The sequence below is a fragment of the Centruroides vittatus genome, unplaced genomic scaffold (assembly GCF_030686945.1).
Source record: "Centruroides vittatus isolate TY-2023 unplaced genomic scaffold, ASM3068694v2 contig_2950, whole genome shotgun sequence".
In the NCBI taxonomy this organism is placed as follows: Eukaryota; Metazoa; Arthropoda; class Arachnida; order Scorpiones; family Buthidae; genus Centruroides; species Centruroides vittatus.
The window spans coordinates 73,030-79,029 of NW_027121874.1; positions in this window are offsets into that span (position 1 = coordinate 73,030).

Consider the following 6,000-nt stretch of genomic DNA (forward strand, 5'->3'; position numbering starts at 1 on the left):
ATGTGAGAAAACTGATACTGTATGAACTGTTAATCATAAATAAGGTAATAGCAGAGAAGACACATTAGATGTTTGTTTGAATTTAATTACTAAGTCAGTTTTTTCTGCAAAGCCAATTGTTATAATAGTATAATAGATGTCAAACAAAACACATTAAAATTAAAATAAAACCTAGACTAGAAAGCGTTTTCATTCTTTATTAATTAATTATTAATAAAGGAGAATAGATTATAGAGTTTGAACAAATTACAAAAAGCTTTGTTTTGTACATTAGATTATTTTAGCAGCTGATACTATGTACTGTATAATCTTTGAAATAATTTCTAACTGTTAGTTTCTTCAAAAAAATTTATATATATATACAAATAATATATATATATATATATCTAATAATGGACATTAATGTAATTAGATTTAGATTAAAAGCATCACTAATTGTTCTATAAAATAAATTGACATTTGTTGTAGTAGAAATAAATAAATGTTTTAAATTGAATAATGAAACTCGTATTAGCAAATCTCATTATGGATTAGTCATGCATAATGAGTAAAATATTGAGATGATAACCATCAGATGACAGTAGCAGACAAACACCTTTCTGCTTCAAGACGAGTAAATGCATCTGTTACTGAAAAATTTAATTTTGGGTTCAGATCACATTTTCAAAAATTATTCAGAAAGATCTGGCCTGTATGTACTGGAGTTCCTAGTTCTACATTTGTTCTGTTATCACTCTACTCTATCTTTTCATTGAAAGTCTGATATTATGGACATGTTAAAAAAAATCCCTCAATTCCAAGAGGAAAGAATGCAAAAAGAGCAAGAAAAGTCTTCTCTAATGGAGGTAGATTCATAGAGAAGACATAGCTGTATAAAATTGTTTCCTAAGAGAACATCCAAGTTATTTTGAAATAATATATCATTTTGCAAGACCAGAGAATTACAGACTTAATTTTATATTACAAGTTTTTGGATTCTTCTTTGGAAGTTTTATAAATCTATGAATATTCTGATGATAAACCATACTTGCCAGTACCTATGAAAAAATTAATTCAGTTCGTTTGTTGCACTTTCAGTATGCCATGTGCTGAGCGTTGGCCTAATAAAGTCAGCTGGATTCTTGGAGTCCTACTCAGAACCTTCGTGTTTTAAACTGCTTTAGGCAGAACGTCAGAAGCATGTCACCATATTTATGTTTGTGTGTGAAATCGAAACAAACTACACCGCGGTGCTCATTACGTTTTCCTAGAAAATACCTAGTTAGATGTACAGAGCAAAGAAAAATATTTCTAAGAAATTTATTTGGAATTTAAATAGTACAGTAGAGCGTCGTTATACGAAATAATCGGGATGGAAAAATCTCGGATGACAATATTGGTAAGGAAAGAATGAAAAGAAATATTAATTTTAATTCTAGTATTGTTTAGTTAAGTTGCAGCAACGCAACACTTGAGCGATTTGCCTAGGGGGAATACCTTCTGGGAGGTCTTTCTAAGGGTAACTGGCCCCCAGGTTTTCTCCACACCTTTAAGTGTGGAGAAAACCCGGAAAACTGCACGTGGCTAGCCCGTCCGAGTGAGGCGAGAACCCACGACCAGCGTTCAGGGAACGGAACCGCTTGGCCACTGGTGGACCTGAATTCTAGTATAATAGTAAAAAAATTTAAGACAGGAATTTAGACGGGATAGAAATCTGAATCATTAATCATGTTTTTCTATTTGCACTGTAATAAATAAAACCCAACAGTAGTGTTGGTAAGGAGATAGCTGAATACCGGGCCTACAGAAGATCGACAACATTTGTTATTATGTAACAACTTATAATTTCTGGAATTAGTAGACCTCTCTGAAGTCGATTTCGGTTAATGATTTTTCGGATAATCGATGCTCTACTGTAAATTATTACTGGGTTTCAAAATTTTTTACATACCTCAAAAGTGAAATTGGAACACCGCGAAAGAATGCGCAAAGCCACATGCACACTTCAGGACCGGTAGAGGTAGGTGACAGATATGCAAATAATTAATAAAATAAACGGAGGGCTATGCCCGAAACGCGTATCGGCCCACAAGATTTTTCTGAATAAAGAGTAATGTCAAAGATGCCCAGTGTCTGTCTATGCACCTAGTTGTGACAGATATTTGTTACTGAATAAACATGGCCCCACGGGCAGCTTACAGGCTGCTATACGGCGATCGATTGATGAAACCATTAATGGTCGCCTGAGCCAAGCTCCGTCCACTGCGGCGCACATGTCGTATAAGGTTTGTGTCAGTGGTCCCCTGTGCACCTCACGTCGGACGAGGACTCACAGGTGTTTGATGGAGAGAGATCTGGCGAGGGAAGGATGAAAATTCCGTCCAGGTGGTGAGAGTTCGCCATGCGACGTGCAATCAAGCATTATCTTACAGAACGCACCGAAACGGTGTTCCAGCACCAGTGGTCGAACCACAGGCCCCTCAATTAGTGTGACGGACTGGTCCGCTGACGGAGTAGTGGAAATGTGCACCAGGGCTGTCGAACACGACGCCTCCCTAATGTCCGGTGTGACTCTGGCAGGGCTAACGTTCTCCGTCGTTCCTCCACAAACAGAAGAGGAATTCATCCGTAACAATACTCGATGCCATTCAGTGGTCCAGTTCTGACAACGATACTACGACGGGCATGCAGTCCTGTGTCGAGTGGTTAATAGCGCCCCGGTTGCTGGTTGCCATGCGTGCATCCCGACTTCACGCAACCTGTTACCAATGGTTTAGGTGGACACAGATACACTCGTTTACTGCGACATGTAGATTCGGATGTCTCGTGCTCATGCCATTCGGCGAATCTGCCGGTCTGTGCGCTGTCATGCGCCGGTGCAACCAGTCCCTCCAGTGGCGTGGCAAGGGGGTGTATCATGCACCGGGCGCCACTCGCAGAGTCTCCAAGACAAACTATATGTGTTTCTGGAGGGGGAGGGGGCGTCAATAAAGTGTCGTGCCCCGGACACCAGTTATATTCGCTACGCCACTGAATCCCTCTTCGGCGTGTTCGCAGATGTTCTGCATCTATCGTGTCACTCGTATTCACGTCGTGCCTCACACGCGTGGCAACTGCTCGTATGGATAAACCGAGGATGTGCAGCTGTAGGATACGGTCTCGTTCCCATGCCCTTAATTGGTAGTATTCGACTCGCTGTCGTCTCCGAGGCATTTTCTACCCTTGACAGTTCAGCTGCCAGAAACTGTCGCTAAAAGCATTTACGACCCTAGCCTGCTGCTAGCCATTACAACCCGAAATTAGATACCACATGATCGGATGCTTACGCAAACTTAACAATTTGCATATCTCTATCACCCCTGCCGGTCCTGCAATTTGCATGGTGGCTACGTGCTTCCTTCGTGGTATTGCAATTTCACTTTTTAGAAGTGTATGTATATTATATCCTAGGAAATTATATAACGGATGTCACAAAGAAATATTTATAAATAATATGACAAGTAAAATATTTTAAACAACTTTATTTTGTAAATTCAATTCCAAAATGCAAATTTCAAAAAACAATGAAAATAACAAAATTAACAAATGTCATCACTTGGATTTCTACCAAAACTTTTTGTTTGGCTTAGCTTACTTAAATTTATATGAACAAATATGCTTTTACATTTCATATATAATTGTAAGGCTAGATATAGTTTTATATAAAAGTTAATTAGTGTGAGAGATTGAATTCGACGAAATGTTCGAAAGAAAAATTATTTTTTCATCTTAAAAAAGAAATTTACCTAAATCCCAGAGAAAAAAAACTTTTTTCGTTTTATTACAGGAGGATGAGTACAGTGGTGCCTCGTATAACGTACGCCTCGAATAACGGACGCTGCGAACAACGGACTTTCCGGCATATGTTCATTTTTTTATGATACAGTACGGATATTTTATGCTGCGGAACGAATTAGATGTTTTATCATGTATTTCTATGGGAAAATGCGTTTCGTATAACGGACGTTTCACTTAACGGACGTGCACCTGGAACAAATTAAGTACGTTATATGTGGCACCACTGTATATTTCTCTCCCCCGGAGTCATTTCCTTTCCTAGGGAACTCAGAATGTGTCACGGGGAACTAAACAAAAAATTACCCATTGGTGAAAAGGGACAACGTGACTTGAAAAATTAAAAGGAAGAACTCCAGGAACAGAGGTCGTTCAGAGTCCTCGAGAGTATCTCTTAGGGCCGACCGAAAAGGTTTATCATCGTCGCCCGTTCCTTTCCGAATATTCTATGTTTCTCCAGGAACACCTTTGAAGTACCGACGGATTTCAACTTCCGATAGATTTTAATCGCCGTTCAAGGCTACAGAGACATCTCCCAGAGACCTTTCCAGGCCTTCCCTAGTGACTCCACCACCACTTGGAAACCCGAACACCAATGCACCAGGTATTTATAACGACACGCGATGTCATGTAAACTCTCTCTCTCTCTCTCTCGAACGGTTAGTCATGTATTCATTTCGTTACATTAAAATTGTTATTTTAGTTGTTAACCTTGTAGTCGTGTGAATCACTTCCGGTTCTCTGTCTCTCTTCTCATCTCAGCTCCATCCCGAATCCGATAACCCGTGTACGCGGCCGCTCGCGTGACTGTTCCAACTAGGGATTGCAATCCAGCAGTGTTTTCAATCCAGCTAGATTTTTGCTGGACCAACATGATTTCAGCTGGATCCAGCGCGGATCCAGCGCAGATGTATTTTTGGTGCAATAAAGTGTTATCTATCTATCTATCCAGCAATTTATGGTTTTTTAAAAAAGAAATAAAACATTTTTTTAAAATACTTAAGAAACTTTTATTATTTAGACTGGTCACTATAAATAAGTAAAACTTACACATTTAGGTAGTAAACTTAAATTTGGTTCGGTTTATCACTTGAGATAGAGATAATTAACTTTAAATGTTTACATTATAATTATAATCTAACTAATCTTTAACTTAAATAATAGCAAAAGTAATTCTACTAATAAATTTGTATTAATATATTATAATAATGTAAGGACGAATAATCAGTGGTTAAGTGGCTATCAGTCTTACTAGTTTTCTTATATAGGCTCTACATATCAGTCTACAGTTATAAAAGTAATTTAATTTTTTTTTTTTTATTTGTGGTTTAAGGCCCTTTACCACTCAAAGAGAGTATAAAAAGGCCCCTAATAATTTAATTATTAGTGTTAGTAAAGTAATGAGTAAGTAATTAGTTATTATTTTGACAATCATGAATCACATACATTAATATCATCATATATCTAAGATACTGATATTCATTAATTTAATTAACAATTTACCTAACTAGGTAGTCTCAGTTTCTCACTAATTTTCACAATAAAATTGCCTAGCCTAGTCCACTAACCACTTATAGAATAAAAGTTAAAAACTCTTACTTAATAGAATTAGAGTAGAAGTTATAAAATATTAGTCTTGTCTTGAATAAAATATTTTAAAGGATTAAATAAAATTAAATTAATTACTTCTGTTATTTTTTTGACTTTTCTGGAAGTAGGATCTCAAGAAACAAATGGTATTGATGGTGCTGTCTCCCAACCTACTTCTTAATGAATTGCATATATATCCCGCTGCGGAAAAGGCCTTTTCTGCCTCTGCGCTAGTTGATTTCAGGGTCATTAAATAATCATAAATCGTTCCGTCACGTGATTCATTGACGTCACAACCGACCGTAAATTAGAATTATGCACCAGGACTAGTAGAGTACTTATTTTATTTAGCGCGAAGATACTTTATTTAGCGAGAGCGGAAAGTCAACTGGCAATTAGATCCGCAGAGGTAAAAGGGCGGGCAGTGCGGTGTAGTGAGGAGGTGTAGCACATGCTGCACTGAACGGCAACGTCACTCTCGCCGCCGAACGATAGCGCACGCAGTAAAGCGGCAACGTCGACAACGTAGACTTTTGCACCATTATTTTAGAAAGTTAATTGAGTATTTGCGGATCCGCAGCGCTGGATCCAGCACCT